The sequence below is a fragment of the Mauremys mutica genome, chromosome 11 (genome assembly GCF_020497125.1).
Source record: "Mauremys mutica isolate MM-2020 ecotype Southern chromosome 11, ASM2049712v1, whole genome shotgun sequence".
Lineage (NCBI taxonomy): Eukaryota > Metazoa > Chordata > Testudines > Geoemydidae > Mauremys > Mauremys mutica.
In genome coordinates, this window is record NC_059082.1 from 23803789 (window position 1) to 23830934 (window position 27146).

General features: G+C 41.5%; 1 protein-coding gene across 1 annotated transcript in view; it reads left to right on the forward strand.

Annotated features, from left to right (window-relative positions):
• LOC123344056 (protein unc-13 homolog A-like) overlaps positions 1–27146 on the forward strand; it is a 56161-nt gene that overhangs the window by 28453 nt on the left and 562 nt on the right. The window lies entirely within an intron of this gene.

Here is a 27146-nt window from a genome sequence, read left to right on the forward strand (position 1 = left end):
GGCACATAGAGCTTTACAGATGTATGAAACAAGGTCCTTGCTTTAAAGAGTTTCCAATCTAAATAGACTAAATATTGCTTTCACGCAGAGATGGCATATGTCATTCCAAATACCACCAACCATGAATTTAAGTGTGGAGGTCCTGATTCTTATTTACACAAAGATCACTGTACACCACTCTGGCAGTGTAAAGGGGCCTTAACCTAGATGTAAATTATTTTAAGGCCCCTTTGCATTGCCAGAGTGAAGTAAAGCTGCCTTTGTGCAAATAAGAGTTAAATCCAGAGCCTCTTACATTCTGCATTGGGGAACACAGCACTGAACAAATTCTTATTACGCTGGCCCCTTGACTATTAACCACATTTCTGCTTATTCCTTTTTTCTTTGTCCCTGGAGTGTAGAAGGCTCCCACTACCATCTCTTTAAAAAAGGTTGTCCAAACATGATACTCCTATCGCTTCCATACCCACACTTGGCTACTTCTCACAATACACATGAAGCATTGGAAAGCAAGTGGGAGAAATTTCTTCCAACCTATTTAGAAAGTCTTTGTGCCAGTAGTTCACACCCCTCAACACCTTTCATCCGCTGTTTCATGAACTGACCACTTTCCTCAAGTGTCCACAGCCCATTTTTTAAAACGTGGCAGTCACAGGGGGCCCTGACAGTGTGGCACCTCTCATTAACAGTCAGAACTGATATTTCAGTAGCAAGTTCTAGTTAATGTAGAAATATACATATGCAATCCATTATTTTCCCTGAAGCAGGCATTAAAATGTTCTTAAGTACAGATGAACTGAAAAGACTAAATGCAGTATATAGAGTGCTTATTACATCTGGAAAACTTTCAAAAGGGGGGATGGGGTGGGAATGTTTGTGCTACTGTAGTAGTGCTTCTGCACTTTGTTTGAGACAGAATACGTCAGAACATTGCTCTGGCTTGCTGCCATCTCCTCATCCTGCCTGTGCAACTGCCCACAGCATAAGAGCTCTGTTCCTTTATCACCAACCCAGCTGCTGCAATTCCAGAAGCCTCTGATTGGTGATCTAATCTCTTCTACTATCACAGGCAGAGTAGGAAGCAGAATGCTGATCAGAGTGATGTGGGAAAGTGGGGGTTGGTATCAAATGATTTACATGGGAAGGTAGATTATAGGAGAGGGAAAGTGAAATTGAGCTAGGGATGAAGAGAGCAACCAGGGAGGGGCAGAGAGATCGGCTTGAGAGAGAGGAAAAATCAAGGAAGACCAAGAGGAAAGAGAGGGAGGAAAGGAGGAGGAGCAGAATGTACTCAAAGGAGAGGAGAGGACTGAACAAACAGACCATTGCACAGGAGAGCAAAGGTCTGAATTGCCAGACCTAATATAGGAAAAGTGAAATCAAAGATTAAAAACAGAACAGCCACCACTTGCTTTAGTCATGAAACTGTCCTGGTGTGTTGGGAGTGAAATTCACATCTGTTCCATGCAGTTATATGGGGCTTTGGCCTTTGATATCAGACCCTCAGACAGATCAGTTCCCAACTATCTTAATGGGAAACGTTATGGAAAGTGGGGCTATTAGAGTAATCAGAAAAATTGACTTACAATGCTGACGCTTGCCGTACGTTACAGAAAAGAATACAGGTGATGTGGCAAATTGAAGCAACCCATAAAGTTCAACCGGAGAAAATACCTCCTTGCAAGTGGCAGCTAGAATTAATGCTGCCATCTGTTGCCACAGAGCTCTCTGCAGGTCTCCCAGCCAGCCCTTTCTGGAGTTGGACCCTTGAATGGGGCCAGGCTCTTGCAGTTTGGGAGCAAAAGGGCTACATTTAGCTTTGCTCATGTTACCGAGCTATGCTGGTATTTCCGGACCAACTTTGTCTGATTCCCACTCTCATCTATCATCTACTTCAGATCAGAGTATTACAACCGAGGCTCCCTCCTATTTCTAGCCTCAGAGAACCAGGGACAAGCAGAGCAGGGCCTTGTCTGAAATGACTAAGTTTCTAATGGAAACTTGTCTTCAAAGCATTCCTATTTTACCATTTCAGACAATTTTAAAGTTTTGCAGATGGATGACAGCCTTTTTTTTTCTCATCCCAGCGTTGATAATTATCATTTGATGTTACATGTGCTCTCAGGGATGTCTCCAGGATCATGGTAGCCATAATTCTGATTTTAGGGAAGAAAGAAATTAATTTCCCTTCCAAGAAAAAAAATTCTGATCAGGTTTCTGTACCGGGAGAAAGCTGAAGCAAACACACACACACACACATACAGTTCCTGGAGTATTTTGGGATTCAGGACAAACAGAGACACATGGTGCCATGGATGTCAGTCACAGGCCTGGGCTGAGGATGAATGCTATCAGGTACAAGGTCTCATCTCAGAAGGTTAACAAAGATGACAATGGCCATAGTGGAAAACAAGTGGTGGCACAGAAACCAATTCTTATTGGAGTCTGTGGGAATTGGGATTATATACCCAGGCAAATTTCAATGATCCAGTGTTCATATGATTCCTATCCAGTATTTTTGGGTATCCTCTCTGCATGTTACCAGTTGGCACATATCTAGCTCTGTATAATCTCTGATCCAATAACTGGTGAATGCAAAGAATTAGATTTTTTAAGGGCTCTCCCCATTGTTAAGGCATATTGGCAAAGAGTTTAGTATAGCAGCATGCAGAAGCCAGCATTTAAACTGTCTATGCTTTATTTCTCCTGTGGATAAAAAAAATCCAGGTCTGATAACCTGGCCATATAGAAGTCAGAGAGAGATTTTCCAATGACTTTATTGGGGTCCAGGAGTTCCTGTGACGTTACACTCCATATTCTTTATGAAAATATGCTTATGATATAGATCTGACATACCTGAGATATACTTTATGCAAGATGTCTCATGTAAGATATAATTGGAAAGGTTATGATTTACTGAATGTGATTATCCAGTCTGTATGAATGTATCATTTCTGTATCTAAAGTTAGGAATAAGGACTATGTGTATTGGGAAGACACCCACCAGACAACAGCTGTCAGATTTGATGGGCCATTAGTAAGAAACAAGACTGTGAAGATACTAATCTCTCGCTCTCCTTGGGGGTGTTCTTTAGACATAATTGTGACACTACTAGGTCAGGTGGTCTTGTCTAGGGTGACCAGGTGTCCGGTTTTCGACAGGAACATCCGGTCAAAAAGGGACCCTGGCAGCTCCGGTCAACACCGGGCTGTTAAAGGTCCAGTTGGCGGTGCTGCGGTGCTAAGGCAGGCTAGTCCCTACCTGTCCTGGCACCATGCTGCGCCCTGGAAGCAACCAGCAGGTCTGGCTCCTAGGCCGGGGGCTCACAGTGCTCCACAGGCAAGAACAGTTCGCAGAGCCTCCTGCCCCGCCCCCCGCCTATTAGTGCTGGACCTGCTGGCCACTCCTGGGATGCACGTGTTAGGACAGGCAGGCTGCACCACTGACCGGGAGCTGCCTGAGATAAGCCCGTGCCCCAGCCCTGAGCCCCCCCAAACCTGGAGCCCCCTCCTGCATCCCAAAGCCCTCATCCCTGGCCCCACCCTAGAGCCCACAACCCCAGCCCAGAGCCCATACCCCCTCGTGCACCCCAACTCCCTGCCACAGCCCAGAGCCCCCACCAAACCTGGAGTCCCCTTCTGCGCCCTAAAGCCCTCATTCCTGCCCCCAGCCCAGAGCCCTCATACCCCCGGACTCCAACCCCTTGCTCCAGCCCAGAGACCCCTCCCAAGCCCTGAACCCCTCATCCCTGGCTCCACCCCAGAGCCCTTAACCCCTCCTACACCCCAACCCCCTGCCTCAACCTGCAGCCCCCTCCCACACTCCGAATCCCTTGGTCCCACCCGCCAGCCTGGAGCCCTCTCCTGCACCCCAAACCTCTCATTCCTAGCCCCACCCCAGAGCCCGCACCCCCAGCCCAGAGCCGTATCCCCTGCCACACTCCAACCTCCTGCCTCAACCCATAGCCCCCTCCCACATTCCAAATACCTTGGCCCTACCCCCAGTCTGGAGCCCCCTCTTGCACCCCAATCCCCTAATCCCCCCCAAAGCCTGCACACCCAGACGGAGCCCTCACCCCCTCCCGCACCCCAAGCCCCTGCCCTAGCCCAGTGAAAGTGAGTGAGGGTGGGGGAGAGCAAGCCACTGAGGGAGGGGGAATGTAGTGAGTGGGGAGTGGGGCCTCGGGGAAGTCAATATAGTACATTTCGCAAACAATAAACTTGCTCAGTGGAAAAAATGTTAGGTTAAAAAGATTAGTGTCATTCTGACACTGAGATCCAAAGTCACACTTTTAGCACTGTTACATTTTACAGCGGTAGACTAACTTTTACATATTTGAACACTTCTTTTATTGGCTTCCTGATTACACATAAATATAATTGTAAATGTATACACCTTTTTTAAGTGTAGGGGTGACATTGGACTGTAGTCAGCCTTGTGCTGTACTTCTATGGTAAGAAAGGACAACAAACACTTTTCAAGGAAATATTCTATTGCTCAAATCAACAGTTAACATGTTTTCTACCGATCATTTTTGAACAATGCAGGAATAGTCCTGTGACAGATAGGGCAACTTTCTGCAATGGCTTTGGGAGACTATATTATATTAAGTGTGTGAATGATTTTTGTATCATTGTGGGCCAGGGATTGTATGCAATGCATGAGTGCGGGAAGGTTACGACAGCTGCTCCAGGAAGTGAAAACAGTAGGGGATGATCAAGGCAAATTCACATGAACTTGAACAGCTTATAAGGGAGTATTGCTCATGAAATAGGAAATGAACAAGATCCCATTGTCTCCAAAGTGCTATCTTTGTTTTGTTGCTTTTATTCAAAGTAAAAGATAAGACCTAATTTCCTTCTCTGGCAGCCAACCAGACAATTTGGCAGTCTCCCAAAGTGAATACTTTTGAAGGGAAATTAAACTAACCCCCCTAACAACTGATCAGAACAATGTATGTGAAGGGAAGGAAAGGATAATGGGGGGTCACATGAACTCTTCTAAACAATGGAAGAAAAGTTCTGTTGATTTAGGGCTGGATTATGATACCCTTATAGTGAATCAGTGGGACTACTTGTGGATTAAAAGATGTTGCTTAACAATATTAAAAAAGAGTATCACAATCTATACTTCGGGGAGTACAAATGACATGTCAACGTCCTATCAGGAAAGTGACCATGTGGTCCTATAGGAGGTGGAATTAAACTTCACATAGCACTCATGCTTTAAACACAAACATAATTAAGACATCAGTTAAATACCTTTTCAAATTTGATTGGAAAACTGAGATTCAGCTTCCTCCATCTCCAAATGGTAGTTTGTTCCTTAAACTGAGAAACATAAATTGTTCCTTCGTTTGTGAATATGCTAAAGATAGTGCCCCAAACACCTCTAGCTTATATTTGAAGGATACAGAAAATCAGAATGTGATCTTGATGCTGTGATTCTGATGATCTTGAAACTAATGTAATTTCATTATAGAAATAACTAAAAATCAATTCATGTCCAACTTCCTTATTTGCATTAAAGCTATTGCTTAAGTTCATAAAACCTTTGATGCCATGAAGTTAGATGATCACTTCCAACATTGGTATTTTCAATTACTATAAGAAACAGTTTCTTTTCTATGAAACTGATTTCATGCCTTTTGGCTATTTCTAATTTATTTTTTCCCCCAACTATCAAGATTCGGATTGCAGAAGCCATTACAGGAGGGTTTCTCTCCAAGGTGCATGTCATTCACATCAGGACACATGCAGCAGCCTGTCACCCATGAAAAGTACTCTCAGCATGCAAGAAAAAGAACTAAGGTATTGTACTTAGTAAAATCAAACATGTAGAGTGGCATTTATTGTCACTGAATAGCATTTAGTGTGTGTGTATGATATAATCAAGGATATGTCTGCAATTTATGTAAGGCCTTATGTTTCCATCATTAGGGTGATAGAGAGAATAGCAGATCCCTATAATCTATCAATAGGAAGGTCAGGAAATCTACAGTATGGAACAGAAGTGGCTCCATAAAGCAATTAGGACTGTCAAGCAATAAAAAAAATTAATCACAATTAATCGCACAATTAATTGCACTATTAAACAATAATAGAATATAATTTATTTAAATATTTTTTGGATGTTTTCTACATTTTCAAATGTATTTATTTCAATTACAACACAGAATACAAAGTATACAGTGCTCACTTTATATTTATTTTTATTACAAGTATTTGCACTGTAAGAAAACAAAAGAAATAGTATTTTTCAATTCACCTAGTACAGTACTGTAGTGCAATCTCTTTAGCATGAAAGTTGAACTTAAAGTTGCAGAATTATGTACAAAAAAACTGCATTCAAAAAGATAATCTTTTAGAGCCTGCAAGTCCATTCAGTCATAAGAACATAAGAATGGCCGTACTGGGTCAGACCAAAGGTCCATCCAGCCCAGTATCCTGTCTACAGACAGTGGCCAATACCAGGTGCCCGAGAGGGATTGAACCTAACAGGTAATGATCAAGTGATCTCTCTCCTGCCATCCATCACCACCCTCTGACAAACAGAGGCTAGGGACACCATTCCTTATCAGTCCTGGCTAATAGCCATTAATGGACTTAACCTCCATGAATTTATCCAGTTCTCTTTTAAACCCTGTTATAGTCCTAGCTTTCACAGCCTCCTCAGGCAAGGAGTTCCACAAGTTGACTGTGCTCTGTGTGAAGAACAGTCCTACTTCTTGTTCAGCCAATGGCTCAGACAAACAAGTTTGTTTACATTTGAAGGGGATAATGTTGCCCACTTCTTGTTTACAATGTCACCTGAAAATGAGAACAGGCATTCTCATGGCACTGTTGTAGTCAGTGTCGCAAGATATTTACATGCCAAATGAACTAAAGATTCATATGTCCCTTCATGCTTCCACCACCATTCCAGGGGACATGTGTGCATACTGATGACGGGTTCTGCTCAATGACAATCCAAAGCAGTGCGGACCAACGTCATGTTCATTTTCATTATTTGAGTCAGATGCCACCAGCAGAAGGTTGATTTTCTTTTTTGGTGGTTTGGGTTCTGTAGTTTCTGCATTGGAATGTTGCTCTTTTAAGACTTCTGAACACATGCTCCACACCACGTCCCTCTCAGATTTTGGAAGGCACTTCAGATTCTTTAACCTTGGGTCAAGTGCTGTAGCTATCTTTAGAAATCTCACATTGGTACCTTATTTGCGGTTTGTGAAATCTGCAGGGAAAGTATTCTTAAAATGAACAACGTGCTGGGTCATCATCTGAGACTGCTATAACATGAAATATATGGCAGAATGCAGGTAAAACAGAGCAGGGGATATACAATTTTCACCCAAGGAGTTCTGTCACAAATTTAATTAACACATTATTTTGTTTTAATGAGCGTCATCAGCATGGAAGAATGTCCTCTGGAATGGTGGCCAAAGCATGAAGGGGCATATGAATATTTAGCATATCTGACATATAAATACCTTGCAATGCCAGCTACAAAAGTGCCATGCAAATGCCTGTTCTCACTTCCTTGTGACACTATAAACAAGAAGAGGGCAGCATTATCTCCTGTAAATGTAAACAAACTTGTTTGTCTGAGCAATTGGCTGAACAAGAAGTAGGACTGAAGTGGTCTTGTAGGCTCTGAAGTTTTACATTGTTTTATTTTTGAGTGCAGTTATGTAACAAAACAAAATGTACATTTGTAAGTTCCACTTTCACAGCAAAGAGATTGCACTACAGTACTTGTATGAAGTGAATTGAAAACTACTATTTTTTTGTTTATTGTTTTTACAGTGCAAATATTTGTAATAAAAAATTACCCTTTGATTTAAAATACAAAATACAAAATGCATGAAAATGTAGAAAAACATCCAAAATATGTAATAAATTTTAATTGGTATTCTATTGTTTAACAGCGTGATTAAAATAGTCATAAATTGTGATTAATTTTTTTAATCGTGATTAATTTTTTTGAGTTAACTGCGTGAGTTAACTGCGATTAACTGACAGTCCTAAAAGCTATACTATACTTTGGCAACATCCTGATTTCTTAATATGCACACCATAGACAGCGGATCCTCAGTGGTCTGCAGTGGGGGTGCAGTCTGTGAAAATATAGGAGTTAACGATAATCCAGCTTTTCACATGGGACCTATTTTTTAACTTCCTACAGAATAAAAATATTGCCTAATACTGTTGCCTGAGGCAGCAATACAATATGGATGGGTGGTGTTCATAGAAGACAGCACAGGTTCATACTTGTGTGCTATGAATGATAAAACCCTTTCTTACATTTTTTTCAATGATATTTTTACATTTCAAAATTAGAGCATCCTAAAGGTTGTACAATTGATTAGCTTCTCTGTGTACTTTGAAAGAGGAGAATTACTGAAAGGAATTTCTCACATAAAATTGGTTTTGCAATTCAGCAGCTCCTTTTCTCCCATGTATAATTAGACCTCAGTTTTACACTCTGTAGGGTATGTAAATAAAAAATGGAGTGAGCTTTAAAATGTGCAGGCACCACACAGACGGGACACAGACAAAGTGCATGCCGGAATTCAGTCATAATACAAGGACAGATGGAATTTTGGGTCCTGTTAATTTTACTGTTTATCAAGCGCCAAATCCTGAAGTCTTTAGTCCTTCCTCACTGAAATCATTGAGAGGCGAAAGCCTGGTTCCTATTGACTTCAGTGGGACCAGGAGTTCACCCTGAGAGTTTTGCTTTAGGGAGGAGTACAGGAGTTAATGATGATAAAAGTACAAGATCACTTCTGATTTCTTGGTATACACAAAAAGTCCACTGAAATCAATGAGAGGTTTTATTTATATAAGGAATACAGGACCAGGCTCTAAGTACTTACAGGCACACATCTTGACATAGAAAATGTCAGCCCTAGCAGTTAAAGTTTGTCAAAGTTATAAGCTACTTGAAAACAGGGTCTAATAATGAGAAATGTCAGGTAACCTTAACCATAGGCATCACTGTAAACCATCTATAATATATCTCATTTTTATCTCAGTGAAATTAAACATTTTAAATACATCTGGTGAATCAGAACCATATCTGAATCAGGTCAAATCATTTTATAGGATATTAGCTGCTTATTTCTCACTGATTTCACTAGAGTTCCTTGGTTAAAACTCTGCAACAGGAAACCACTGAAGGCAGTTGGGAGTGACTCCTGTTATGTGATTGGGAGGGTTCCTTCAGAAACCTGACCACAGGGACTAGGAAATAAAGTTTCCATTTCCTGCCAGCACTCCTGTGTGTGAGGCCCTCCTTGTTACCAACACTATTGGAGTACCAGGGACTACTGTCCTAAGGATCCTATACATCATGACGTATCTTCACCACGGTTACTATATAGCAGAGGATTTACCCTTGCTTTACACCACGTTGTGCTTCTGTGAACACCAGGGCAAGGGCCCTGGAAACTGGAGGACTATGGCATTAGAAAGCTGCTGCAACGATCCCGTTACAAGGGCCTTGGAAGTAGCCAGATCAGTCCTAAAAGTGGCCAGGGAGGCACGGCCAAGGCAATCAGGGTTTAGTTCATCTATTACTTACCCTCAGGAGCTGCAGAAATTACAGTGCTACAATATTTAAATGAGCAAATTTGATTTCAATGTAAATACCCATATCTAGTAAGTGAGAGCAACTCAGTAGCAACCTCTGCACTTCCCTGAGCACAGCAGCTATGATTGTAATCAACCTTTATGTCGGTCTTGCAATAGTGGGGTGGAGGCTCCTTATTCCTTCCTCTTACTGCATGGCCATATAAGGGGTAGTCACAGTCTAGCCCCAAGTTATGAATAGGGCCCTACCAAATTCATGGACTTATCACGGACCATGAAATAAGCCCTCTCCTGTGAAATCTAGCTATTGGAGGGGAGGCGGAGGGGCAGCCCTGGAGCTTCCAGCAGCTGGAGGAGGTATCCGGAGGTGAGTCTGATCTCCCCTGAAAGCAGACAGGTGGAGGAAGAGCAAGTCCTGTCCTTCCCCAGCCCGGCTGGAACTAGCAGCTAGGAGCCCCCGGCTGGAGCACTCCCAGCAGCACAGGGTTGGTCAGACCCACCTTCCCATCCAGGATCCTCCTCCGGCTGCAGGAAGCTCCATGGCTGCTGCCTTCAGAGCCCAGCTCTGGCAGTGTAGAAGTGAGGATGGCAATCCTGCAACTGCCCTACAACAGATTTGTGCTCCTCTCCCCCCACAGCCTCCTTTTGGGTCAGGACCCCCATGGTTACAAAACATCATCATAACACAAGAACTAGAGGTTACCAAATGAAATTAATAGGCAGCAGGTTTAAAACAAACAAAAGGAAGTATTTCTCCACACAACACACAGTCAACCTGTGGAACTCTCTGCGAGAGGATGTTGTGAAGGCCAAGACTATAACAGGGTTCAAAAAAGAACTAGATAAATTCATGGAGGATAGGTCCATCAATGGCTATTAGCCAGGATGGGCATGGATGGTGTCCCTAGCCTCTGTTTGCCAGAAGCTAGGAATGGGTGACAGGGGATGAATCACTTGATGATTACCTGTTCCGTTAATTCCCTCTAAAGCACCTGGCATTGGCAACTGTTAGAAGACAGGATACTGGGCTAGATGGACCTTTGGTCTGACTCCGTATGGCCATTCTTATGTAACACTGTGAAATTTCAGATGTAAACATCTGAAAATATGAAATTGACTTATTTTTTAAATACTATGGCTGTGAAATTGACCAGAATGGACCGTGAATTTGGTAGGGCCCTAGTTATGAAAAAAGCCTATATAAAAGTGAAAAATACACAATACAAAGCATACAAATTCCAAACCCTGCCTCAAACTATACCCCAGTCCATCAAAGGGAAATGCGTGATAGGAACAGTGGATTTTGCAAATATTTGCTTTATGTCTATATGTTATATAAACTTCTGTACTGTATAAGATAACAGTTAATAGAGCAATAGGATACTAAATTGCAGAGCCCAGAGCAGCATAAAATTGAAAAGCACTAATGGAACAGTCCTGGGTTTATTTTCCTCTATATTTTCAAAAGTCAAGAATCCTACTTGATGTAAGTGTTGCAGATAATAGAAATGCACAAATTAGTTCAAGCTTGTTTCTAGGAACAGAAATTGATTTTGACGTTGTCTGTAATGCAGCTGTGCTTGACACTCACAGGGCGTTAATTAGATGATGGAATTTATTTTAATAATACATATAGATTTGTGCTTCCAGCATATTTTACCTATGATTTGCTGATCCTTGGCCAGAATCTGTGTTGCAACATATATGTCACAAAAAGCCATGATAAATGTTATTTTTCCTGCTACTTTAGCTTTGGTGCCTTGTTGGAATTAAACCCACATGACCAGAGTCTGGTAGAAAGGGGCAGGTTCTCTTCTGCTCTGCTTATCGTATAGGGGTGGGGAGGAGGAAGACACCAGGGATCCAGTTTTGGCTCCCTGATTCCCAGGGCCATCCCTGAACATGCTTAGAGCTGCTTCCAGGGACTTCCAAGTTCTACCTCTTGCATAAGGTCCTTAATTAATCCTATACCAGTGGAGAATTGCCTTGCTGAGCAGAGCTCAAACACACCTATTCCCTCCCTTGATTTCCTGTCCTTCCTGGAAGTGTGATACCAGGACTGACTGAGGCATGGATGCAGCAGCAAAGAGTTTTTTTCCTTTGACAGGGGAATTCCCTGCTGGACATTTGCAGCTCATCTAACTGGCACAACAGAGCTGTAACCCATCTTCAAAATCTGGCCCTGTGTGCTAAGTTTGGTAGGTTTTTTTTTTTTTAAAGAAATACATAAAAGACTAGACACTGCGGCTACAGAATGTGGCTTAAGTTCCAGATCTTCTTTGTTCAATGTTTTAGTGATGCTCTTCTGTTTGACACTGTGTTATGTTTATGTTTAGCCGACAAGTTGCTTGGCAAATTGGATGCATTTTTCTTTAATAATGGCTGAGATTGGGCAAACTACATAGTTCGAAAAACTCAGTCTGGTGATTTCAAGTTTTTGTGACTTAAAGATCAAAAAGTGAGATTCTAGTTCTTGTGAAACTGGAAAGTGAAGGATGGCAGCATGTTTTATTAGAGCATGGGTAGCCTTCTCTCCCTCCTCCTTCCCAGCAATCAGCCAACATACCTTATTCCCGACCTTGACAGAACACCACTAGAAATGAGATCACTCAGTTCTCAGCCTCTCAGCTAAAACTGTCAGCAAGGTTACAGATTAGTATTTGTTGTGGTGCTAGCTTTTGTGGCCTGTTATCCATGGAAAAATACTGACTCCACCAGCCTCTTTCAAACGGGCCACTAACGGTCATCCGTTGGCCACACCTGCAGTCACTAGCAGAGCTGCTCAGTCAATATTTATTGGATAATTTATTTGACATTATTTCTTATATAAAATATCTGATGAATTGTTTGTTCAATTATTCACCTGTCTTTAGTCACTGCCAATCTGTTTATCTCTTTGACTAAAAAATGTGATGAATCTTAAAAACAGAAAATATGTAGATATTTTGTTCTGTGTATAGATTGGTGCTGTTTACTCTCCTCTCTAATTAAATAGCAGAGGGACTGCATTTAACTTTGAAAAATGTATGCACAGCAGTACTTTCTAGTATTGCATTTTATCGTTAATCTATGCACATTTCTAGGGCCAAGTTCTGCTCTCAAGTATACATACACAGCTCCAAATGACTTCACAAAATAAGGTCAACTTAGGCAGCAGCTTCCCATAAGTGTCTCATGCTGGCAGTTTGAGTTTCTGTCTGCAAAGAAGTTTCTTTGATAGAAGTTCATTTTGCATAATTTTGAATGGCTGAACTATGATTCCAAGTTTGGTATGCTGTTGTGGAACTGTCAGAGCAGACAGTTTTCATGAATGGGGGCTATTAGCAATATGTTTTGAAGTAACTTAAGTGAACAAGCCCAAGATTGTATTTTGCAGTGTTTTTGTAGCCATGTTGATCTCAGAATACTAGAGAGACAAGGTGGGTGAGGTAATCTCTTTTATTTGGACCAGCTTCTGTTTGTGAAAGAGACATGCTTTAGAACGTACAGAAAGCTCTGTGACTCTAATCTCCAACAATTCTGTCTCTGCTTTGCGAGTTGAATAAATGTTTCTTTATTTAAACTAAAGTGGGGTTATTGACTGTTCTGGCTTGTAAGACCTTTGACTCTGTACCCGAGTCAGGTTCTCAGTTAAAGCTGTGGACCACAGGGTCCCAACATCTAGAGTGAAGTCAGCAATTTGATTGTAACTATACCACAGCCCGAGAAAGGAGACAAGTCTTGAGGGGATCACTTCTGCCATTGCATCTAATGGTGATCTCTACAGTTGCTACAGGGTATTTCAGTCTCCTTTTTGACTACAAAGTTTTTACTTAGACAAATTGCCACATTTTTTGGATTTCTGCCAGAGAGGAAAATTATTCTTATCTCTTTGCTTTGAACAACCAATACAACTGTGGAATAAATATATGATAAAGATAACTCCACTGGTCCTTGGTCCCTGGTTCTTAACAGCTGTTCCCCCTCTTTTCAGTCCATTTTAACATAGGAAAGACATACTTTATGGGCCCTTGACACTGTCAAAAAGATATTTGCACAGAAGAAGGATACAGTACGCTCTTGGAAAACTCGTTAAGAAATATATGGAGTATCGACAATTGGCATGTGTACTGCTCTCAGGCACTCTGTGTTGAAGCCAAGTGCTTGATGGACACTCACACGGGAGGGGTAGCTCAGACATGAGAATAAAGAAAATGATGTTTAACACACAAGTTTTGCAGTCACTCAGAGACATGGATAACCAGCTTAAGATGCATAAACATTGACAGCTGCCTCCTCCTGTGAAGTACATATCCCTTTTCAGGTGGAGCAAAGAGAAAAAATATAGTCTCTGAACACCGTTAAGGAATAAGTGAGTTAATGAAAAGATCATTTAGTTCTCAGATACAGTCAATGACAAGTATGCAGGCACAAGATGTTACAGAGTGATCCTGGGCCTGTTTACACTGGTTAGCACATTCTTGATCAACATTTGTGATAGCTGTCAGTGATGGGGCATATGAGAGCTGTCCCCTATATATTTTCTTAGCACATGTCCAATCATTAGCATGTCATCTGGCTGACACCTAATTTCCTGCAGAGATATGAGCCTCCCTGAACAGATTTAGCTAAAGGAACAAGCCTGAGCCTCCATATCCAAAGCTACAGAGCCCTGAATTCCCCCTGATTATGACAGATAATTGCATTAAGTTTAAATGAACATTTGGAATTGATCACTCCATAGGGGCATCCAAAATACAAAAAACTAATTCAAAAACTGTATTCCAAACATCAGTGAGCAAGAAAAGAAGAAGAATCATCGTGAAATTGATTAATGCAGGATAAAGCTTACTGCAAAGTAAGTGCATTTGGACTTGGCCTGAAGATACATAAGTGAAGATAACACAAGAAAGTGAGGAATTGCACTAAACTGGGTTTTCTATATGATTTTGTTGAGCCTAAAATGGAGTTGAACTATGGAACACGCACGCTATCTCTGGAGCAAGGTCTGCTCTTAATTCCAATAGTGTAAACATGGAGTAATGTCACTGAGGCCATTGGTCTCAGATACATACTAGAATCTTGTGCCCCTGTAAGACATGGTGCTATTTCAGTTTTGCTGTATCAACTTTTCAAAGATTTCAGTGTGTATCTAGGAACTAAAGTCACCATCTGCACAATATATACAGAGAAAAAAAGTGGAATGGGAAATGTTTTTATTTAGAGCATTGAATAACAGTGGATCGACCCGCTGTAGGTAATTTTAAGTTTCCAAATAACTTGAAACAGGTGTAACTGATGACTGTGATAAGAAATTGAATTATCATGGCTTATATGAAGGTATATACAATTAGAAATTAGATTTTCCTTTTATACATATATTTGTAGATGTCTGTTTAGTGTATGAATAAAATATTTCTGAATATTTTGAGTTCATTTTGCTGACTGCAACTTGAGATTTCTCAGAAGACACATACATTTACATACAAATCAAATGAAAGATCACTAAGAAGTACCAGATGCTTGATAACACCAAGGGAGCATTACAGTATACGCTGTGTATAGAGCAACTTTCCATATCTGAATTTACAGCTAAGACCATAGATTGATAGCTAACAGTGTAACTAATTAACATTTGCTATAGAAATCAGAACATAAATAAACCATACGGGAGAAAGAATTTTAGTTTTGCTGTATGCTATATGACTTTATTACATTAGTTATGGTCTCACAGATCCTAAAAGAAAAAGAGTTGTTAAAGTTTAAGTGCTACTTTTAAAAATGTTTTTGTCTTTTACCCCCAAATAGAATTCACATTAAAACATAGATGGAAACTATTTTATTTAGTATCCAAATATTTAATATGCTTCTGTAACGGTGTTGGGACCTGCCACCGTGCCACCTCCTGCTGGTCGCTCCGGGAATTAGCTCAGTCCTTGGCAGGGCGCCCACTGCCGGTGGTGTCCCATCCATCCTCTACTCCTTTGTTGTTGTCTGGACCTGCATTGCTTCTCGCCCGGCAGCATCCTCTTCAGGACACTGCCCTCCGGCAGTGCCCACTGCTCCGGTCTCACCCCCTTCCGGGTGTCTGGTGTTATTAGCAGTCCTTCTTTCCCCCCCCCACCACCGTGGTCAACCACATCCCAAAGTCTAACCCCTAGTGTCAGGGGTCTGGTGCAATCCACTCTCACCACGTCCACTGGCTGGGTGTTCATGTGGAAAGGACCCCTGCCCGCCCTCTACCCTGGGTCCCAACCCAGGCACCCTTTTCATGGCAACCTTCCTGCCCTCCTTCTCTCCCCTTATGCGCCTCTCTCCCTGGGCCGCTTCCCCTTCGGCCCTTTTGCACTGGGTAGGCCCTTCCCTCAGGGCCTGCAGCCTGGCAGGTAGCGGGCTGGAATTCCCTTCTACTCCCCTGAGCCTGCACTGCACTGCACTGCACTGCACTGTCCCAGGTGCTGGTCTCCTCACTCAGGAGACAGACCTTCCCCTCTGAAGGTCTGGGAGAGACTGCCTGCTGCTGTTCTGGGCAGCCTTTATATATAGCCCAGTCTAGCTCTCATTGGCTGGCTCTACTCTTGGCCCTAATTGGCTCTCAGTAAGCCCTTCCCTGATTTGCTGCCAGACTGTGCAGCCTCTCTGGCCTACTCTAGCCCCCTCTCACATAGGGGTGGGGCAGCCGCCCCACCACAGCTTCATATTAGACTGTGTACCATACACGTCATAAACTAGTGACATACTTACATGAGTAAAGATGCCAGCATCACATTCTTTGGACAAGACTAATATTGGATGCTGATGTATTGGTGTATATCCAAAGTAATGCCATGGACGTCAATGGAGTTATTCTGAATTTACACCAAAGTAGTTAATAACAGAATGACCTATAATTTGAACACATGAGAAATGGAGAATAGCACAGTGAATGTTAGTGCTTCAGGTATTTGTGTGCTGCTTCTTCAATAAAGATATGTGTTTAAGTAACTGATTTGTATTTTAAGATAAAATCATACCTTTCATGTGCTTCATTTCTGTGCCATCATATCCAGCAGGCAACATACACATCTGTGATTTTAGCAGCATAGGTGACTAATACTGTTAATATTTAGCAGCTTTGAATTGTTACTGCAGAGAAACAATGGTAGCAGGGACAATATTACATTAATTTAAACATAAAGGTAATGAAAAATTGTATTTTCTTTAACTGTCTGACATTTATATATTCTATCAACTAGCTAGGTGCATTAGACCAAAAATTAAATAGTCTATTCAGCGTGCGGTGTTAGTAATTTGCAACACATAAGTATTGGAAAATGGTACAATGAATGCAGGTGCTCTAAATAATTATATGGTGTTTACTCTGAAAATATATTTTTAGTTGAGTTGCATTTTGTTATGGCAAGAAGCCTTTTTATTATTAATATGAGTTAGTCAATCCACAAGCAGTGTTCACAGAATAAAATAAAGACTTTCATTAAATTAGCCAGTTCTCTGTGTCACAGTTAGTGGGACACTGACCCAGATCCACAAAGGCCACTTAGGTGCCTAACCCACAGACTTGGAGTATGTCTACACTTTGATGCTGGGATGTGATTTCCGGCTCAAGGAGACATACCCATGCTAGCTCTGATCGAGCTACTGTGCTAAAAATAAATTGTAGCCACCGCAGTACTAGCAGCGAGAAGAGCTAGATGCCCTGAGTACATACCTAGTGTCTCTGATGAGCATGTGTAATGCCGATCGCTGGCAGACAGGATCAAACCGGGGACCTCTGGAGCTTAGTGCATGAGCCGCTACCAGATGAGCTAAAAGCCAACTGCCTGTTAGCTAAGGCTGTAGAGCAAACTCATTAATCTCTCTCTCTAAGTGGTCTCAGTGCCACTAGATAGGACAGAACACCACACGCAGGAGCTGTGGGGGTTACACATGCACTGGGGGCTGCTAGCTCTTCATCTGGCTGCAGCTACACTCTTTTTAGCACACCAGTTTGATCAGACTAGCACAGGTATGTGTCCTCAAGCTGGGAATGACACCCCCAGATTGAGCTGTAGAAATATCCTAAGAGAGTGGCTTTCTACCGAAGACCCCCCTGGGGACTGCAGACCATGTCTAAGATTTCCAAAGGGGTCCACACCACCATTTGAAAATTTGTTGGGGTTCGCAAATGAAAAAGGTTGAAGATCATGCCCAAAGTCCTGTTTTTAGGCTCCACTGCAATCCACAAAACCCCCACTTGGTTGCCACCTATCTTTGTAAGTGCTTAAACTCACCTAGTGCCTATGTTTTTGCAGTAGTTCCCTATGAGCCTATGTTTCTGCCTCTCAAGATGTGCGCTGCAGCCCCACTCTAGGTGCCCAGGTGCCTGTCTCCTGCCTAAGCTCCAGAGCAATCCATGAATTGGGGAAAGATAGGTGCTCCTCCACCAAACTTGCCTCTGAGGCCCGAGTCAGTAGGGATGCTCAGAGGCTGCCTAACTCCACAAAACAAAAGTGCAGTGATTTTCAAACTGGGGTATATGATGTACCTCTAGGAGTATGCAAGCTTTTGTCAGGGGGTACGTGAGAAAAATCCTGGAATGGCAGACAATGCATTTTATTTATTAAGACTTGGCAATTTACCGATAGGTATATTATGACCCTATCTCAGATCAGGGTTCCCGGTAGATGACATTATTTGGACAGGGGTACGCTGCTTAAAAAGTTTGAAAACCACTGCCCTAGTGGCTAGGATACTCACCCAGGATGTGAAAGACCCACAGTACCAGTTCTACCTCTGCCAGATAAAGAGAAGGGATTTGAACAGGAGGGATCTGCCAGCTCTCATTTAAATGTAACCACTGGGCTATGGGGTATTCTGATGTGGGTCTCCCTCAATCTCTCCCACTGAAGTTGTTCCACTTTAATTAAATATTATTTGGGTCAGAGGAAGAGTGAGTCTCACTCTATAGCCCAGTGCCGAGGGCTCTCACCTGAGAAGTGGCAGATTTTTGTTCAAATACCTAATCCTTAGGAGGCAAAGATGGGACTTGAACCAGCAGTCTCCCACATCTCAAATAGGGCCGAGGTGCTTTTGAAAATTGGACCTTATATAGAAAAATGTTCATTATATTTTTTAAAAAAATCAATTAAAACGCTTCTTAGCTGATGTGAATGTTCCACAGCAGGGCTGAGAATCCATACACAAAGTAGTAAGCTGGTGTATGACAAATAAAAACTGAAGCAGACAGAAACAAATTGATTAGTCTAGTTTCACTTTCTAAACTGAGTGAAATGAAAGCAAACAGACAAAACCAAAAAACCCTGCCAGCATGAATTAATTCTAAGTACTAATCTAAGGTGGTATTGTAAGGACCGTATATTTACTTGTACTTTGACACGTCTTTAAGTCTAGAGGTGCAAACCAGTCATATGACTGGATAAATCTAATTTACACACACAAGTCCCATTTCAGCAAGCTATTTAACCTGTGCTTAACTGTAAGTATGGGAGTAGCTCCACTGATGTCATGGTACACAGACAGTCCTTTAATAGCTGCCATTATTAGTTAAACTTTTCTTTGTATTTTATGTACAGCAGTCCTTACCAAATCATAGCAGAGCTATACGGGTAACATTCACAATCCACTAGGTTTGCATAGGCCGATTCTATTATAGTTTTGACTTTTTGATGTTGTTTCCTCCAATTTCATGCTCATGTGACTATAATTGCTGAATGTGATAATGAGCAGACGAGCACAAAAATGGGACTTCACTATCTCCAATCATGGTCAGTGTTGATTGTTATATAATTGCTTTCATTAAACTGATGTTCATTAAAATAATTAACAAGATACAACATCAACGTGTCGATTGTTGCAAAGAACCTAAAACTGAAAAGAAAGCAACAATGTGATAAATTGGTTCTAACTAGCTTCTTAATCCTTAGATCAAACTGAGAGCCAAATGAATGCTTAAAAAGTCTATCCTCTTTAGACATAGAGCTTGGTGGGGGAGGGTCGAATCATTTTGTTAAGATCTAAATTCACCTTTTGGAATCCATCATTTCATAGATTTCCTGTTTTGTCTGCGGATCTTTGTGCATGCCCACCTCTGCTCAGATACTGCAACAGTGGATAGACAGACAGAAAATCAGTGGAAATCCATGGAAATCTCTTCCTACACCTCAGATGCAACTATCCCTGTGGATGGGCTGTGGGAGAGAAATACTTAAACACAGGATCACTGTGCAGCCCATAGCTAGTTGCATATTTGGGGTTTTATTTAAGCAGATATTGTTGGTTCATATCGATTTGTGTTGCAAAACCACAGTTACTTTTAATAATGTGGTTGTTCCAGTGCATTATCCCCAAAATTCACATAACAAAATGGCTAAACATGACATGACTTCTGTGGTGGATCCCCCATCCACTCATGTTTACTGTCAACAAGAGCTAAGGCTCAAAAGAAATAACTAGGGAAGGCATGCCAGTAAAGTGAGAGGTACGTCACACACACACAAGCCTTTTAGCTATAACATGCCATGTAGTTCTCTTAGGCCACTGACTTAGAGCCTGAGCTATATATGTATGTTTGGGGATTGATCCTGCTTTGAGCAGGGGGTTGGACTAGATGACCTCCTGAGGTCTCTTCCAACCCTGATATTCTATGACTCTATGATCAAAGAAATGTCTAGACAGCTATTTTTAGCATGGGAGTGCAAGCCACACTAGCACTAGTCTGTCGACCCAGGCTAGGAGGCTTGCTTCCAGATGCGGTTTAGACACCCCCAAAGGGATTGGGCACACTGCTGATCCCTAGCTCTTGCCTGGCTTTCCTTGGATCACTTGTAGGGGCCTCATGGAGCTTAACTTTAGGCACCCAGGTTTGAAAATATTGGCCTTTATTTTCTGGGAGCTGTCTTTAATATGTTTGTTTTAAGTTGTAAAGGAATGTTGTCTGGGGGCAGCATGTAAATTAGACATATCCATGGGAGTTCAGTATGCATAAGGATTTGTTTTTACATTTCATTTCAGGAGATAAATGTTTAATTTATTCTGTTTGTCATGTTGAACCTCTGTGGACAAAATTGCCACCTTTAAAAGATACCTCAAAAAAAAACCCAGTCCCCCTCTTTCTACCCTCATCTTCCACATCTTGAATCCAGGCAAAGATTTGTGATATTTATGAGATAAAACAATTCTAGATTCAAATAGTGTACACGCAGCACAGAGAGCCCTGATCCAGACTGGGATCCTGTATTGCTAGGTGCTGTACAAATGTGAAGGTAAACATGGTCTCTGTCTCACTTTTAAAATAATGCCAGTACCTGGGATGTATAAGCTGTAGTTGACATTTATGAGTATTGGATGTTTTATTTAGCAGTTTAGTGAAGAAAAATATGGGCTCGTCATTAAAGTTGATAGCTTTTGCTGCATTTGTACAAATAACAGGACCATAAGTTCTTTGAGACACACAAACATGTTTACTTTCACATTTGTACAACATCTAGCACTGCAGAATCCCAGTCTGGATTAGTGTTAATAAGGGATGTTGTATGTAATTATAGGGCCAGAACCTCAGCTGGTGTAAATCTGCATAGTTTCCTAGAAATCAATAGAGCTATGCTGATCTACACCAGCTGAGGATCTGGCCCATACAGCAGTATATCCAAGAGTACTGTGATGAAACTAGGATACTCTAAGCATCCAGTATGTGTATTTTTGGTAATAATAGATACTGATATATTTTTCAGAAACTAGCATTCGTACAAAAACAATCCTGGAGTGGGAACACACAAAAAAGTGTATCGTGGCCAGAATATTTCAGAAGGAGAAAACCAGTATGTTGATAAGAGAAGGCTGCAGCTCTTTGTGCTTTGATTGCTTTTCTACTGGAGTTAGAGAGGTTTTATTTTTTAACCAGATGCCATTCTGCAGTATGTAACACCTGTTTCAGAGGCAAGCTAAAGTGGCTGTTTACATCAAATATCAAAATGAATGACTTCCCCAATGATGTGAATCACGTTCAAATATTAAACATAGTTCCTTTTAGCTGTTTGGAACAGCTGTGTTTGCTGCTTTGAACTACTGGAAGCCGAGTGGATAGGAAAGCTAATGTGCTGCAGGTAAAGCTTGCCTTAGCCTTGTATACCGTTTACTTACAAAAACGTCCAGACATGCTCTTTCTTTACCACCAAGTCTATTGTTTGTACTTTATTGTCCTTTGACATTTTAAAAAAAAATGTCAATAAGTGGCACACTCCACCTTTGTTACAGCAAAGTAGATATTTTTATTAGGCAGATTTGTAATAATAGGGCCTTACTAGATTGCATATAAAATTAAGCTTCCTTGAGTAACACTGAGATTTCTCTCAGTTATTCCATGGGCTTGATTCTCATTGGTGATCAGACTGGCTCTGCTCATTGGTGGTCCTTTCTGCTCTTCTGCCTCTCCCTAGTTCAGTTCTGCTCCCTTGATTTACTCGATTGGGCTTTGCCATCTGAACTTCTGTAACTTAGAACTGCTGCTCCTGACTGAAATCAGAGCAGTTTTTTTAGAGACTATTGTAGAAAAGAAATCCTTTTAAAGAGTTTTTGAAGAGTAATGCAGTGGTTAGAGCTGCAGCACATATATGAGGAAGGTTACGTGGACTGTTAAAACCAGGAAGATAAGACATCAAGTTACTTAGGAGAAGATGTAGAACATAATCTTGAACAAGGGTGGATGATGTTCTGTCATAGACCTCAGTGCAGTATTGATTGTATGTTAAGAAGCAGGAAAAAACTATAAGGGTCATTATTGAACTTGTTGTGAACTTAGTGGTGTGTGACTAGAATAAATTAGCAACAGTGGGCACGGAAGAAGGGCAGAAGCAAGTGAGCTGCACAATAATAGAGAAGAAATTGTGGTCAGGACTTTGGGGTGGGGGAGAGAAGGGCTTCCTAGATCTTTGGTGCCATGTGACCTTCTAATCTTTTAAGGTGTCCTCTCTCTCTCTCTCTCTCTCTCTCTCTCTCACACACACACACACACACACACACACACACACACACACACACCAGTTTACCACTCTGGGGTCATCTTTACTTGGATCCAAACTGATAGCTTCTAGCTGTTTTCAGTCATCTGAAAACTATTCAGTCTATAATGCTGTGTTGTTTTTTTTCTCTCCAGTCAGTTAAGTGATTGCTTATTGACATTAGCTTTTCGTCCAGAAGTTCTAATGATGTGTATTAACACCACATATTTCCCTAGTGCATTGTCCTTGGAACTGCATTTCTTGATATAGAATAAGAGAAATATAGGGCTGGAAGGGACCTTGAGAGTTCATCTAATCCACTCCTCCTACTTCCCCCCCCCCACACCCTCATGGAGGCAGGACCATCATTGACAGGTGTTTGTCTAATCTATTCTTAAAAACCTCCAATGACAGGGGTTCCAATAACCTCAGCCTATTCCACTGCTTAACTCTCCTTATAGTTTGAAAGTTTTTCTTAATATCTAAACCAAATCTCCCTTTCTACAAATTAAGCCTACATTCAGTGGGAGCGGGGGGTTATTGATCACTGTCTTCTTTGTAACTGTCCTTAACATATATTTGAAGAGTGTTATCAGGACCTCCTCAATCTTCTTTTCTCAAGACTAAACATGCCCAGTTTTTTTAACCTTTTAGGAAACCTGACCTATGAGAAATCTTTTATCATTATTTTTTTGTTGCTCTTCTCTGGACTCTCTCCAATTTGCCCACATCTTTCTTACAGTGTGTCACTCAAAACCGAACCAAAACTAATACTCCATCTTGATGCCTCACTAGTGTTCAGAAGAGCAGAACAGTTACCTTCCATGTCTTAGCTATGGCACTCTTGTTAATGTCCCAGAATTATATTTGCATTTTTCACAAGTATGTCCCTCGGCCTGCGCCACTTCCAGCAGCTCCCATTGGCCTGGAGCAGCGAACCATGGCCAGTGGGAGCCGCGATCGGCCGGACCTGTGGACGCGGCAGGTAAAGAAACTGTCCCGGCCTGCCAGGGGCTTTCCCTACACGGTGTCCCAAGTTTGGGAAACACTGCCTTATGAGAATGTCGTGTGGAACTGTGTTGAAAGCTTTGCTAACATCAAGATAAATTACATCTACTGCTTTCCTCATATTGATTAGGCCAGTAACCCTGTCAAAGAAGTAAATTAGACTGGGTTAGCATGATTTGTTCTTGATAAATCTATGCTGGCTATTACTCAGCACCCTATTATCCTCTAGGTGCGTACAAACTGATTGTTTAATAATTTTTCCCAAACCTTTCCAGGTCTCAAAGTTAGGCTGACTGTTCTATAATCCTCTGGGTCCTCTTTAGTCCCCTTTTTAAAGATAGGTGCTATGTGTGCCCTTTCCCAATCCTCTGTGACCTCACCCATCCTCCACGAGTTCTCAAAAATAATTAGTATTGGTTCTGAGATTGCATCAGCTAGTTCCTTAAGTATCCTAGGGTGAATTTTGTCAGGCCCTGCCAACTTGAATAAATCTAACTTATCTAAATATTCTTTCACCTGTTCTTTACCTATTCTGGCTAGTGCCCTTCCTCCCTGTTGTTAATATTAACTGTGTTAAGCATCTGGTTGCAATTAACTTTTTCAGTGAAGACTGAAGCAAAATAGGCATTAAACATCTCAACCTTCTTGCTGTTGACTGTTGTTAACTTTCCTTCCCCACTAAGTAGTGGACCTACACTTTCCTTCATCTTTCTCTTGCTCCTAATGTATTTACAGAGCCTCTTGTTCAGGGGTTCTCAAACTGGGGGTTGGGACCCCCTAAGGGGGTCATGAGGTTATTACATGGGGGGTCGCAAGCTGTCAGCCTCCACCCCAAACTACTGTAAAAAAAAAAGGACCAAAGTCTTCTGTCATTCTGACACTGAACTCCCATTTAAGACAAAGAGAATATGGTGGTAGATCAGAATATAATCCACGGTGGTTAAACTATCACTGTAATCACTCAAGAAATTAAAAAGAGAGCAAGACTATTAACATCTATTAGAGATCTTGTGATATTTCCCTGAAAATAATGAGAGCTAATTTGAGCAATTGTAATCTGCCCTATTTAAGGGGCACAAGAGAGAGCTACTCCTCTAGACTCCAAGAGGAAGTAGTCTAAATCTTCTTGCAATCAATAGAAGATTGCTACGTATCTCCCCCCTGCTACACAAGCTGACATACTGGGGAGGCAGAACCAATGCTATGTTAACTCCCCACTTTTCCATGTCCACCTGCTTAGGGGGTAAGGGAGGGAGAAGAGAGTGAGCAGCACCTTCTTACCCCTATGTACCCAAACTCAAGGTTTAGGTAGGCTATGTAAGGGGATGGGGAGGAGAGCAGGTTAACCCCTTAAAGCCACAGCATGGCTATACAACCAGGCCTCAAGGAAATACTGTGATCAGATGTTACAGTCCTTTCTCTGGCCATATTCAGTCAAAACTTCTACTGATTGATTTAAATAGGAGATTTCCTGGTTAAAGGCTGCAGGATTTGCCTTTCTCAGTCTGTCCAAGCTGCATTCAGTGCAGGATCTCCCAAGGAATGGAGCCTGATCTAAGTTATTCCTGTTGTAACATATGCAAACAGTACAAGGACAAAAATGGAGGCCTGGTTAAGATTGGCTGTAAGAATTTGACCAAAATAATAACAATAATCTTTAAAAATCAGCTATGTTGGAAAGGGGTTATCTGTCCAAATGATCAAGTTAATGATCAAGTTAATGATTTGGGGCTAACTTGGTCCCCATCCCTCAAAACCTCCTAATCTATGGAGAAAAGTCTATCTGCAGTCCATCTCCCTTACCTGGACTGGTTCACCATGTCTTATCTTGCCTGTGAGTGGTTTTTTTCCAACTGTGTCTGCACTGGGAGCAGTGTGGAACTGTGTTGTCCTCTGAGGAGATTAGGGAGAAATTCTGCCTCAGGCAAACACAATCCCTCCCTGAGTGATATGGTGCTGAGGAGGAACATGCAGGCTTGATCATGAGTAGGCCTCCACCCTAATGCCTTTGGGGAAATGTGTATCCCCTGCTCTCCACTAAGTGGAATGACTACAATTGTGGCTGGCCTGTAACAGAAGCAATGCAAGAGGCAGTGGTCCTTTCTGTACAATCCCCCTGTCAACCCATAAAATGTGTCCCTTAGACTGTAGGAAACCTGTCTTGCTGAGTTGGCAAAGTGCTATATAAATATACAGTGCAAAATAAATTGTTTTTAATAATAATGTGAGAGCTCACTTAATGAAGACTCATCAGCTAAGGCTCCATTTGGCAGATGGTTTGTTTCATTGGTTGCTTTTTAGACCCATAATTCCCAGATTGTTACAGGAATATTAGAATTTTTCTACCTGTAGAAAGAAGTTCTGTTGAGTTTCTCATTTAAGTTATTTGAGACTAATATGACAGATTCACCAGCATCTGCTTACTTGATTAATTGTTACTGAATTTTAAACCAAATACCATCAATGAACATGTGAAAAGGCAAAGGAGGATCTATTCAGATATTTAGTGTAAATAGTACTACACCTTTTGTAGCTCTTTTCTTCTAGGGATCATGCACGCTGTGTGTGGGTTGAACAGGTAATAGACTTCTATTGTCATGGAAACATTCAGCCATTGGACTGACTCTAATGCAGCACACATGAAGCTTAAAAAATCATCCACTATTGGGACTAAAATGGAAGCCTCTGGACTTCCAAGCACTGGATGTTCCCAATGTGCTGCTTTGTAAGTTTCAGAGAAAACTGAGATGTTCCCCAAAGGAGCCTTCATTATATTTTCACTTTGCTTCAACAGAGCTCTTTGTATAGTACAGCAGATCGTGAGGAGAGAATATTAATAATGTTTAGTTTATACATTTATGACAAGATTTTGAAAAACTCCCAGCACTAGCCTAACCCTGTTCTCACTGACTTAGGTCAATGCTGAGTGCTTTTTAAAATCACACTCCTAAATTCTAGTGGAATTAGCAGCTCTAGTACTTAAGTGACAGTTTGTAGTTCAAGATACAATAGCAAAATAAAAGCATATCGACAACATAGGTTTCTCTGCAATTTCAATTAGGTTGTGAATGGTGTAGGATTGACCGCCTTAGAGGCTGAAATCCTTTATTTCCTCTATTTAGCTGCAGAAAAGGCTAATACATTATAAGGTTGGAAAGGCCCCGTGTGATCATCTGGCCTGGCCTCATGTATAACATGGGCCATAAACTTCCCTGAATTAATTCCTGTTTGAACATACAGTATAGTTTTTGATAAAAATCTTAGCTTGATTTTAAAATGTCCAGTGATGGAAAAACCACCTGCGAATGTATTTATGTCTGACCAACAGGGACTACCTCTAGGTTGAAGCTCTATGTGACGTCCATCATTGGCATCTTCAGTAAGACTCCACATTATTGATGCCAGCTTTGTTTTCTTATATATCTATAAAAAAGATACTGCCGCTGAAATAATGACAATGCAACTGCTGCTGCAATACTGAAGCATTTCACACCCTGTGCAATGTAGTTGAGTTGACCTATAGACACAGCTAGGCTGACAGAAGAATTAGTACATTGATCTAGCTACTGCCTC